The sequence below is a fragment of the Megascapheus bottae genome, chromosome 7, assembly GCF_031878675.1.
Source record: "Megascapheus bottae isolate mThoBot1 chromosome 7, mThoBot2.hap1, whole genome shotgun sequence".
Classification (NCBI taxonomy): domain Eukaryota; kingdom Metazoa; phylum Chordata; class Mammalia; order Rodentia; family Geomyidae; genus Megascapheus; species Megascapheus bottae.
The window spans coordinates 11809903-11822881 of NC_143515.1; the positions used below are offsets into that span (position 1 = coordinate 11809903).

Sequence of the window (12979 nt, forward strand, 5' to 3'; positions counted from 1 at the left end):
TTATTATTATTATTTATTGTAAATATAATGAACAGGGGGTTACAGTTATGAGTACATTTCTTTTTGAACACTGTTACTCCCTCCCTCATTTTTTCCTGCTTTCCCCTCCCTACTGTGGCCATAAAAGAAATGCAAAATCAAAACAACATTGAGATTCCACCTCACCCGGTTAGCATGGCCATTAATCAAGAAATCTAATAGTAACAGATGCTGTCAGGGATGTGGCCAAAAGGGAACACTGTTGGTAGGAGTGCAAACTTGTTCAACTGTTCTGGAAAGCAAAATGGAAGTTTCTCAAAAGACTAAATGTAGAGCTACCCCTCCCTCCCCCACCCCTTTATCCAGCAATCCTCCCCCTGGGCATTTACCCAAATGGCCAAAACAAGGGCAAACTAAAGCTATCAGCACAGCCATGTTCACTGCAGCATTATTCACCATAGCTAAGATATGGAACCCACCCAGAGCCTCTCAGTAGATGAATGGATAATCCCTTAGTTTTCATATGGGTTTGATTCCAGGGCCTACAGGATCCCTTACATAAAATGGCATTGCGTTTGTACATCATACTGTATACTTTAAATCATCTTTTTTCCCCTTCCACATCATTTATAAGAAAGCTTTGATTATAACAATGCTGAATCCCCCAAAGCAAACTGTGGGTAGAAAGGACTTGTCAACATTTTCAAAGTTACCTTTTTTGTCTCCAGGTTCAATTCTTATTTTGAGTTTCTTGGCCAACAAGTTTCATAGATGAACAGTCAACATTTTTCTTGGGGAGACATAGGATGGTTTTACTTTTTTAAAAAAAATTTGCTATTTTATTTCTTTACTTTTATTTCATTATATATATTCAGATATTGGGGCTTAAGTCATCTTCAAGTGATATACAGTATAATATAAGTGCCATATATAATAATTCTTATGCTGTACTATTTAGTGAGTTAGAGAAACGTCTAACAAAAAATATGCTTGAATTGTGCTTAGTTGAATCCGTGAGTGTGGAACCCACAGATATGCGGGGGGGGGGGGGAGGGGGAAGCTACCTATATTTCCTGGACAAATTTCCCTGGGTGAGGAGATCTCAGCCGGCACACTGACATTCCTTGCAATGCCAGGGCCAGTGCCTTTGGTGAGAGAAGTCATCAGGGATAAAATGAGGTAGAGATAAATGGGATCAGGTTGAGAAGCCACAATCAATTTAGCTTTTATAGGTGGGCAAACACAAAACACAAAAGACCTTCAAACTGGCATGGAGGGCACCTGAGGCCTATAGTCATACTTGTTCCTTGGTTCTTAAGACTCCCACTCAGTGAAAAGCTGAGGCCACATGGTGTGTGGCCTTTATTTCCTTCTCATTACAGTAAGTGCTAGTTGTTAGAATATTAAGCCAATGCCTTGAGAAACCCCAACTGTTACCTCTTTTACTTCAGCTGTCCCCAGGAACACTGGACTCTCCACCAAGATGGTAAGAACACTGAAGTAAGTTAAACACTTTCTCTGAGGGAAGAGGGGAACACAAGATGATTGGGAAGGGGTTGGGGAAGGGAAATGGGGACAAAAACATGAGACGGGGTATCAATGTGTGAGAAGTAATGCACCTACTATCTGGCAAATATAACTGTGCAAAGACACACTTACTCTGAATTTTTATTTTCATACTCAAGTCACTTTTTTTTTTGCCAGTCCTGGGCTTGAGCTCAGGGCCTGAGCACTGCCCTTGGGATTTCTCAAGGCTAGAGCTCTACCACTTGAGCCTCAACACCACTTTCAGCTTTTTTTCTGCGTATGTGGTACTGAGGAATCAGTGCTAGGCAAGCACTCTACTATGAGGCCAAACTCCCGGCCCTTCAAGTCACTTATTTTGGACTTCTCAGATTTCTTGTAGGTTCAGGTCTACTCTTCCCATTTTCCCTTCTGGGATAGAAACACAGGAGAGACCTTTCCACCTTTTCCCCCTTGTTTGGTGTATCAAGCATGTATCTGTTTCATTTAGTTGGAATCTTGGTAAAATCTATACATTCTAAAATTTAGTTTTTGATTCACCTGGCTTTCAATGTTCATTTTATGCATAAAATACACTATTAATTCTGGATCTTCAGTTTGGGGATTGTATATGGAATTACCATATTGTTAAAATGTTAAATTAGGGTTGGGAGTTTGGCCTAGTGGTAGAATGCCTAGTGTGCACGAAGATCTAGGTTCAATTCCTCGCTACCACATACCTAGACAAAAGCTGGAAGTGGTGCTATGGCTCAACTGGTAGAGCACTAGCCTTGAGAAAGCCCAAGGACAGTGCCCAGGCCCTGAATTTAAGGCCCAGGACTGAAAAAAAAAGTTAAATTAGCATAATTTATCTTGGGTTCTCAGAACTTAAAACAGTTGGGTTGGCTGTGCAGAGCCCAGGGTGCAGGAACTGGGGACTCTGGTTAAACACAGGTGATGACAATCTCTTCACAGGTTCCTGTGGCAATCACTCACCTTTTGGTTTCTGGCTCTCTTACAATTGTGTGCTCCTGATGAGAAATAGTAACTGGTATAGTTTTAAATTTCTTTCAATTAAAAGGATAAACCATTTGAAGAACATTGAGAAGGTTTCTCAAATTCTGCATCTGAGCCAGCACTATCCTTTGTCATTATGCTGATACTATCTTGTATCATTTCTGAGATAAATTACATTAAGTTTGGGTTCATGGAAGTGAGAAGATTTGTGATCAGATCACAAGAGAAGTCATGTAATTAACTGTGCCACTGTCTTCTTTCTGACTCATAGGATACCTTTTAGTGGTGGCATAAGCACTGAGAAATTAGCTTTCTGAACAGACTAATAACTTATAATTAATCTCTGAACTGACCACAGTTTGCAATTATCAAATTCCTCTTTTATATGGAGTTAAAGGAAAGAATGGCATTATATGAAATAGAAGATCATGGAGTTGAAGTTCAGTAATAAAGAGAATGACAGTCACATCTTCATCTTGTTTTCTGTGTAACCTATTTCTGTACTCCTTTCCACAGACAATCTGGAATGCATTTGACAAAACCCTATGACCACTACAGGTAAGTAGAATAGTGGAGCAGAAAAGGCTTGGAGCTAGTGTTCCAGACATTGGCTCTACCACAATTAGCAGAATAACTCTGGGCAATTTTATTTTATTGATCGTTTATATTCCCACTTGTAACCTGGTATTAATAATCATATTTTGTTCAGTGGCACAAATATCTAGCATGCCTGGTACATAGTAGGTAGTCAAGAAATAGCAATTTCTGCTATAATACTAACTTTAAAATTATGGTTGGCAGTTTTTGGCTTTGAAGGGAGAGGATAAATATAGAAGACATTTATGAGCTTGTTTTTAATCTATTTTACTGTGTTAATTATTTAATATTTAACTGGTTAATTATTCATAGTCAAATAGAAGGTATAATAAAAGTGTGCTTATTAAACAATAATTTACTTTCCTAACTCCCAATGCATTAAAGCCCAAGTGCATAAAGGGAAGGGAGGATGCTGTCTCTGTCCCTGTATCTGTTTTTTGTTTTTCCCTTAAAGGGAAAGTTATCATTAAGCAGGATCTATCCTTTTCCTAAGATCTGGCTTAGGGTTCTAAACAGCTCATAAGATTGCCATTATGCCTACAGCCTACCCCCAAGGACAGTTTTGTAGGTGTTTAGCTCAGGTTCTCCTTGGATGAGAGAGTCAGTGGGAAGTTTTTTAGAATTCTGATTTCTAGAAACTTTTGTGGTAATCAAAGCTTAAGCAGGCCAGGATGGCAATATTTCAGTTGAATCATTAGGCCTGTATGTGTGAGATTATTTCTTGAGGATTTAGGGACAACACTTTATTTTATTTTTTTCATATATTTTTTATTGTAATTAATAGAAGGGTTACATGATATTTGCCAGATAGATGGTCCATTAATTCCCATACATTGATACCCTTTCACATGTCTTGGTCCCCATTTCCCTCCCCCCACCCCCACCCCTCATCTTGTTTTCCCCTGTTCCCTATCCAATTTCAAATAACCAAATACAAATATATCCGATGTATCAGGTAACAGAGTGAGATACTGTAACAATATGAGATAACCAAGGGACAGCAAAAGAGATGAGAGATAACATAGTACCTTAAGAACAACAATCATTCATTATATGGCTTATGTTTCTATATCCTAGAGATCCTTTCATTTAGCATCCTACTATATGGCCTTTTGTATCAAGGTTTTGCTCTATTGCAAATCTCTGCTAGGAGAGTCCAAGGTTTCTACTGATTATGACAAATGAGGGAAACCATTGAGCCTATGTTCCTTTGAGTTTGGCTTACTTCATTTAATATGATATTTTCTAAGTCTTTCCATTTCCTAAACGGACAACACTTTAACCAAAGAGATGATTCTTGTCCTCGGGCTATTCATAGATAGGAAACAGAACAGACCAAAGCACAGAATTATAACAAAATCAACACACACATGCGCGCACACACACACACACACACACACACACACACGCCTGAAAGATCTTGCTAGGGTGATAAGCTGGTTGTACATCCCTAGAAATTCACTGAGTTTTTTTTTGTTTTATTCAGTTTTCATACAGAAATATTATTTTTTACAGTACTGGGGACTGAACTTAGGACCCACATCCTCTGCATTTATTTCTTTATTTCTTTATTATTGCAAAGGTGATGAGCAGGGGGGTTAGTTACATAAGATAAACATTGTTACCCTCCTTTTCTCCCGCTTACTCCTCTCTGTTCCCACCCCTCCAAAGCTGTAAAGTTCCTACTGAACACAGTGTCAGGTGAGTATCAATGCTGCATTGGCTCATCCTTTGCCCTGAGGTTTCTGTGATTCCTTTCCACTCCACATATTGAATAATCTTACATTCAATACACAAGGTACACAAAACTAAGGGAAACTTAAAAAATACCTACATACAGGACATAATAAGAACCTGTTTCCATATCCTGGAGTTCTCTGCAGTTTTTTAGTGATTTTTAATATAGTGTATTTCACTTTTGCCCAGGCTGGCCTTGCCTAGTGATCTTCCTACCTCTGCATCCCAAATAGCTGGATTACAGATATGTGCCACTATGCCTGGCCAATGGATTTTTGTTTTTGTTTTTGAGACTTAAACTCTACACCTGTTAAATTGTAGAACTCACAGAAGCGACAAATGACTATTTAATATACAGGATAAAACCATTGGGCTGAATCAGAAAGAATGACATCGCCCCATTTGTAAGGAAATGGAAAGACTTGGAAAAAAAACATATTTAGTGAAGTCAGACTCAAAGGAACTTAGGCTCCATGTTTCCCTCATTTGTAATAATTAGTACACACTTTGGACTCTCCTAGCAGAGGTTTAAAATAGCTCAAAACCTAGGTACACAAGGTCATACAGGATGAGACTAAATGAAATATATATAGAAACAAGAGATTTATCTTGTGTGATTGTTGTTCTTAATGTTCTGTTATTTCTCTTCTCTTTTTTTGCCCTTATAGTTAATCTCATGTGGTCACTGTATCTGACTTTGTTACCTGGTATATTAGATATATGTTTACTTATTTGAAATAGGGAAAGGAAGTGGGGGAAACAAGGTGATTGGGAGGCGGAGGGAGAGTGAAATGGGGACAAAAACATGAGAAGGGGTATCAATGTATGAGGAGTAATGCACCTACTACCTGATGAATGTAACTGTAACCCCTTTATACATTATCTCAAGAATAAAAGAAATTAGAAAAAAACAAAAAAAAAACCATTGGGCTGATTACTAAACTGTCATAATGGGCATCCATGTAATTTCCAGTCAATTCAAAGTCATAGCTAGCTAGGTGAGTCTTTTATTACAACAACGCTTGGTGACAATGTTTCTGGAATTCTTTGGGAAGTATATTATGTCACAAGGATAGTAGTAGTGGGGTGAAGGATCTCAGAAGTAAATGAAAATCTGAATCCACAGAACCAAAAATACTCTCATAAGCAAGCCTTAAAATGTCTGAAGAAAACAGGGAGAGCTGTTTGGGACACAAACCCAGCTCAAGTGCCAGGTCTTCCTATATATCCTCCTCATCACAAGAAGAAAGTGGCCATGGGAATTCTCCAGAGATGACTACATCATTAGACTTGAGTATTCTAATAGATCTACTTTGTCCTCGAGCCCTAATAGTCTGCCTTTAATTTGATCTACTCCACTAGAGAGACTTTCCACTGAGTTTTTACTTGACTTATGGAGATGTTCATTTCCAGAATTTTAGTTTCATTCTTTTTGAGATGTATCTTGATTAAATTCTTTCACATCCTTTATTGCTTTCCTTATTTCATTCAGATGTTTATTTGCAAACTTGAGAGTTCTTTCTTCCTTTTCACTATCTTTAGTGTTGGCACTGTTGGCCTTTGATGGTGTCATAGTGCCTTGTTTATTCATATTTCTTGTTTCTACATTAAAATTTATGCGTCTGAGGCCCTTAATTGGTTCTATGTTTTAACCACTTGTAGTGTTGTAGCTGGGATATTTTCAGTGTTTAGGCAAACGTATATAGTGGAGATAGCCAAGGACAATAAATAGATAGTATTTAGCTTCTTAGGATAACCATTACAAGGGACTGCAAGTGATTCCTTGAATGCATTAAAACTATCCCAAATATAACTATTTCTTTTCTAAAATGAATCTATTGCCTAACACACAGAAGAAAATCAATACCCACTGGTCAATTCTGTTTTCACTGTAACCACATGCTACTGTGGTGTTCCAAATATAAACATTAAAATAATTTTGCACTTTAAAAATACCAAGATTCCATAGCAGAACAATAAAACAATGTAACAGTAGGAGACATGAGAAAATATATGACTCTCTCAGGAGGAAGAAAAGCATGGGGATCTCCGGAAATGTAATTCTCAGAGGGGTTTCAAGTAACACCAGGAGAAAAAGGAACACACCACATGTTCCTTATAATTGAGCCTCTCTATTCTGGCTCTGAACAAAGAGCCAGCAGTCAAGGCAGGATTGTTTGGGGCAAACTTCAAGAAATTAAAAAATAGGTTCAAAAAAAGAGAGAGAATAGGGGTCAGTCTGTTACCTAGTATAGACAGATGGCTGTGTTTACACAGTTAGAGGAGCAATGTAGAAAGATTTCCAAAGTTCCAGATGAGGTACAATTGCCAAGAAAATGCTTCAGGTTGGCAGAAGGTAAAAACCCTGTATTGGGTAAATATTTAGCAACATGGAAGAATTTTTAACACTAATATCTTACTTGTAATGGAATATGCTTTATGGTCTAAAATCTCTTTTCTCATTCTGTTTTACAAGGGATGATAAAAATCAAAACATAATCACCTGTCGGATGAATCCCACACCTGTGAAGCTATATTTCAAATGAGCCAACTTCCTAATTACAATGGGGAGGGAACTGGCAGGAAGAAGCGAGCTCTTCCTACCATTCCTGCTCTGGGCTCTGGGCTCTGAGACAAAGGGCTGTTGGTATAACCACAAAAAAACCTGCTAAAATCATCTTTTATTATTCCTGTCTGCACAACAAACAGCTCCATCTGGAGCTCAGTTGTCCATTCCAGCCAAAATTTGAGAGGGCTCTGCTCTGAGGCACGTGACAGCAGTTCTGCCTCAGGGAGAGTATCAGACCACTACTGTTACTAGGATCACTGTCTGCTGGATTTGTGCAGGCTGCTGGGCTAAATGTGTCACAGAACACAGAAAATACAAATGATGAACCTGTCTCTAAACAAGACTAAACAAGTGCATACCCGACAATAAAAATTAAAAAAAGACTAAACAAGTGCAGGTAGAGAGAAAGAATCTAAACATGTTCACATGTACAGAAGCAGAACAGTCCCTTGGCCATGCATGGAAAGTACAAATGCAGCAATGGCTGTGATGCTCATAATGGAGTGAGCTGTAGTGGACAGGAATATTTATCAAAGCCTTGTGTTCCACCAGCTTTCCCAGAACATCCTAATACCCGATTCTTCTCTCTGTGTGCTTTAATGAACTGATACTAGATAGTGGAACTCCAGAGGGTGGGTATTCAGAGGTATGAATGAACCCACAGGCTGCATGCTGCTATGCCCCAGGGCTTGTGGGCTTTTCTTCAAGGAGGAAAGATGCTGTACCATGTCCTTGAGTTGCCATGGCTGGGCTCAGCATCCTTTTGCTTCCTGGTCTTGGCTGCTGCACTAAGGTTTTAGACACAAGGCTCTTAATACATAACTCTCGGACTGCTAAACCTTCGATATCAGGCATATTCTTCACTTGGTTCCTTTGTTTCTTGCATCCAAAAAAAATACTCTGAAGGGCCAGAAGACTTGGATAGCTATTTCCTGGCCAGCCCTGACTAGATACAAATGGACTTGCCAGTGGCACAGCACAGAAGCCATGCCTCTCAGCAGTAGGTTGTGTCCTGCCAGGCCTGGCTTTAGGAGCACAGGCTCATTATAGAAAAGGACATATGACATGAAGTTTACCTAGGTAAACTTTTTTCAGCACTGCCTGCTTAAATAGGTAGCATGAAAGTCTGTAAGGTGTGATTGTTCCAAGTCAGACTATGTACTAGAGAGTTTTGTTAGTTCATTTAGGCCTGTGAGCCACAAGGCCGAGTAGCCTTTAAGTGCCAAAGCCTGAAAGACCACTGCTTCTGTCATCTGTTTGGCCTGCCTGCAGCACACATTCTCCTCTTCTTCCTTCTTCTTCTCCCTCACCTCCTACAGGTCCATGACTGTCCCCAGAACCTTACATAGTTACTGGCATGAAGCAAAATACATTAAATAGTTGTTTAAAAATTAAAAATATATAGCTGTTTAAAGAACTTGTCGAGGAAAGAATAAGACCTAGGAGGTCTCAGAAAGATGCATTCAATAGAGATAGAAGGACATAGAAGGGGGAAACGGTGCACAGAAAGCAACAGAAGAATCTATGCATAGCTCACAAAGCTGGCTGGGAGATGACTGTGGTCTCTGCATTTTTCTCTTTCTTCATGAATATCAGTAATTTCTCTCTATGTACCTATGAACCTACTTACTAAAAAGTTTTTTTGTGTGTGATGATCCTTGTGTGTATCACACATTCCTATATGTATACCTGCATACACATGTTCAAATGTAGAAAGAGCAGGAATTTGGAAAAGTCATCTCTATCTAAGCAGTTCTTCTCCAAACATTTCAGTAGGATGGTAAAATGTTAGGATTTGTTAACCAGAAAATGACGAAGTTACATAAACTTCAATAGTGCTGGTCATGAGACCTTAGTTAGGAATAAAGCACTTGCCTAGTTAGTGTGTTCATGAGGTCTTGTGGTTAATTTTCCACAATGAAAAAAAAAACAAACAAAAGCATCTTTAAAATAACATGAGGAAAATATGTTAAATAAAGTATAGCCCCTCCTTAGATTAAAAAAAGTTAAAACTGAGTTATCATAGAGCCAGTAATTCTACCCCTCCAAAATTTAAGAATCAAGATGAATTTCATGTGAATAAAAAGCCCTGAAGAGGAATTAGAAGGAATTAGGAAAGTAGAAGGCAAATAAAGGGGAGAAGAGGAGAATGCAGTCAAGAATCCAGCCTATATCCTACAAAATTAAGAAAAGTAAGGGAAGGAGTAGATTGGAAAGGATGGGTGAGAATGTTGAAAGGGATAACATTGCACCAGACACAGTGTGTTCATAAACTGCTTTGCTGAATGGCAACTCCTTGTACAACTACTTATAGATAATAAAAGAAACACAGGAAACTGGACTCAAAGTAGTGAGATGAACCACAATCCCCACTCTAGCTAACTTTAGGTCTTTGGTAGTGACGTGAACAATCCTAAGTGATTTTCAGTTGTAATCGTAACCGCATGAAAAACAATTTGCTGATTCATGAGCCATAGACCTTAAATTTAGACAGACTGGGTACGGGGAGGTGCTGAAAATATTCTAAATTTCCAACACAGAGAAGCCCACTTTACTTTATAGAAGCTCTTTCTAATATGTGTCTTAGTGTTCTTCAGAACTAGCAAGAAAAGAATAGGAGAGATTTTGGAGCTCTGTGCTTGTAAATGTGTACGTGAGTCTGTGTTCAGAAAAGGCCCGGCTTGGAAGCTATGGCTACTTTCCAATAAAGTACACACCATAGTTGTATTTTTTTGTGGCCTTTCCAACCATGAAATCTCTGTTGTGTTAATTTTACCAGAAATTACAAACTAGCTTTTAAAGAACTGAGATAAAATTCATACCACATAACATTTATCATTCAAATATTTCAAAAAATACATTTTGTCACTATCACCCCTATCCTATCTGTAAAATTTCCATCACCTCAGAATAAAACCTTTGCCCTTCCAGTTCCAGCTTCTTCCCATTCAAGAATAATCCCTATCTACTCTCTGTCTCAAGATTTGTGTCTGCTGTATGTTTCATATCAATGGCATCATGCAACATGTGAACCTTTTGTCTGGCTTTTTTTCATGTAGCACAATGTTTTTAAGATACATGTCAAATGTAGCATGAATCAGTACTTTATGCCTGTCCAGGAATGAGTATTCAATTGTATGAATATTTGCTTATTCATCAATTGAAAGACATCTGGGCTGTTTCAACTTTGTGGCTGCTGTGGTAGTACTTCTCTGAATACCATGTACACGTTTTAGTGCAATTATATTTTAAATTATTTTGGGTGGAATTACTGGCCCTATAACAACTCAAGTTTTGACTTTTTAAGGAACTTACAACTGTTTTCCAGAATCATGCACTACTTTATACTCTCTTCAGCAATGATGAAATCCAAACTTAATTCACTTTTGTTGTTTGTGCTATTGGTAGAATAGAAACCCATTGCCTTAATCCAAGGTTAGGAATATGTATACCTAAGAATTTTCCTAAGGTTTTTCTTTTTATTATTTTTAGTGTTTAATCTTTTTGGCTTACTTTTGAATATACAAGGATTCAATGCAAGGTTTTGATTTCTTTCTTCCTTTTCTTTCCTTCCTTCCTTTCTTCCTTCCTTCCTTCCTTCCTTCCCTCCCTCCCTCCCTCCCTCCCTCCTTCCTTCCTTCTTTCTTTCTTTGCATGTGAGCACCTTGCTGTGCTAGCATCATTTGCTAAAAAGGCTTATCTCTCTCACTGAATGGAGTTAGTATTCTGATAAAAAAAAATCAGTTGGCCAACCTGGTAAGGTGGATCAGGTTTCACAATCAGTTATTCAGTATCTGGAGGAACTCCATTCAAAGACAGTGCCTCCCACAACCTAAAGCTTTCCCATAGTTTTTGCAACTGTGTCTCAATTTTTTTTTTTTTGCCAGTCCTGGGCCTTGAACTCAGGGCTTAGGCACTGTCTTTGAGCTTTCTCAAGGCTAATGATCTACCACTTGAGCCATACTTCTGCTTCTGGCTTTTTCTGAGTATGTGGTATGGAGGAATAAAACTCAGGGCTTTGTGCATGCACTCTATTACTAGGCCACACTCCCAGCTGCCTCAAATTTTTAACCTTGACCTGTTCTTTACTTCCTTCTATGATTCACCTTCAGTGTCAAAGGCTCAGTAATCTCCTGATGTTTGACATTTCAACTGGTAATCATGTCTGAGGACATGTACTTCCACTCAAGTTGCCCCTCTCCCCACCAACATGATGAATTCAGACACAGGACTTCTGAAGGTATAATTTGGTGAACCAGAACACCAGTCCTTCCACCCCCCCATTCTCAGTTTCTTTTAAACTAATAGCAGGCAAGCCAGGTGCTGATGGCTCTCCCCTGTAATCCTAACTACTTAGGAGACTGAGCTCTAAGAATCATGGTTTGAAGCCAGTCCAGTCAAGAAAGTCTATGACATTCTTGTCTCCAATTAAATCCCAAAAAGCCAGAAGTGGAGCAGTGGCTCAGGTGGTAGTGTGCTAGCTTTGAGTCAGACTCACAATGGCACATAGAGATCCAGAAGAGAAACAAACAGAAAAACCCCAAATGAAACAAAGCAAAAAAGCCAAAAAACTTTTGTGATTGATGAATATGTAGAGGATTTATTTTTGTAAGGTTCTATATCTTTAATTCAAATCACTTTAAGCATCCCAACTTTTGCCATGCCTTGTTGTTCACCAAAGTTCCTGAAGTTTCAGAACAGTTAATGGAGAGCAAAACAGTGAACAGCTAAGAAGTCTGAGTTTGCCTTCTGTTTTCCTAGCAACAGTATTGCAGAGGATACTGGCAAATAAAATTCATTATTCAGCCGGGTGCAGTGACTCACACCTGTAATCCTAGCTACTCAGGAGGCTGAGATCTGAGGATTGAGGTTCAAAGCCAGCCACTGGGCACTAAAGACCAAGAGAGTCTTATTTCCAATTAAACACTAGAAAATGGGAAGTGGCACCATGACTCAAGGGGTAGAGCAGTAACCTTGAGCTGAAGAGCTCAAGGATAGCGCCCAGGCCCAGAGACTGACCAAAAAGTTTCATTATTCACAGAAGTAAAATAAACAAGAACAGAGATTAAAACCAGAAAGCATCATTATTTACCAATTTCAAAATGGCAATGCAATTTTTGCTCTGTCCAAAGCTTGATAACTGTCATGTGCTTCTACCCATCCCCCATCTCCTAAGGTCCTCCTCTGAAGCCTACCAGGGTCTCTGAGTATTGTCAGTGTCCAGGGATGCTGAGCACACAATGCCAACCTCAGAGTACACATGTAAACCCTATCATTTTGGTGCCTGTAGCTGCTCTGCAATGTGAGGGGCTTGCCCTATGCTAAGTAATTCTTGGCTCTCTCAGGAAAAGGCAACTGAGTTCTACTGATATGTCAGTAAATAATTACATAACAAAAGAGGGCTCCCTTCACTTTCACACTGTCCTAAGGACTTTCAAACTTGGTCACTTGATAGAATGTGCGTTCTTTACTCAAAGATTGTTGTTCAAATAATCAGTAATGGGGCATTTGACCTGAATGCCCTTCTAGAATCCTGGCATAATTTGTAGATGGAAACTGCCTTTTGCAGAAACTTCC

The 12979-nt window shown here is 38.9% G+C and overlaps 1 protein-coding gene and 1 long non-coding RNA gene across 3 annotated transcripts in view; one reads left to right on the plus strand and one right to left on the minus strand.

The window, feature by feature from the left end:
- The window catches only part of LOC150060329 (uncharacterized), a 74686-nt gene extending 73235 nt beyond the window's left edge, over positions 1–1451 (plus strand). Inside the window, exon 3 of the long non-coding RNA XR_016536228.1 lies at positions 1431–1451. This is a non-coding gene — a long non-coding RNA (uncharacterized LOC150060329). The remainder of the gene's footprint in view (positions 1–1430) is intronic.
- The window catches only part of Aff3 (ALF transcription elongation factor 3), a 539479-nt gene that overhangs the window by 192920 nt on the left and 333580 nt on the right, over positions 1–12979 (minus strand). The gene's annotated exons all lie outside the window — the stretch shown is intronic.